Genomic DNA, 306 nt, shown 5'->3' with positions numbered 1-306 from the left:
GAAATACAGGAGAATACAGGTAAAGAGGTACAAGCCCTTAAAGAGGAAACAAAAAATCCCATAAAGAAATACAGGAGATCACAAGTAAACAAGTAGAAGCCCTAAAACAGCAAACTCAAAAATCCCTTAAGGAATTGCAGGAAAACACAAACAAACAGGTGAAGGAATTGAATAAAACCATCCAGGACCTAAAAATGGAAATCGAAACAATACAGAAATCACAAAAAGAGAGAACTCGGGAATTAAAAATCTTAGGTAAGAAGTCAGGAAACATAGATGCAAGCATCACTAACAGAATACAAGAGA

The sequence above is a fragment of the Mastomys coucha genome, unplaced genomic scaffold (genome assembly GCF_008632895.1).
Source record: "Mastomys coucha isolate ucsf_1 unplaced genomic scaffold, UCSF_Mcou_1 pScaffold4, whole genome shotgun sequence".
In the NCBI taxonomy this organism is placed as follows: Eukaryota; Metazoa; Chordata; class Mammalia; order Rodentia; family Muridae; genus Mastomys; species Mastomys coucha.
Note: the sequence above shows the minus strand (reverse complement) of the source record.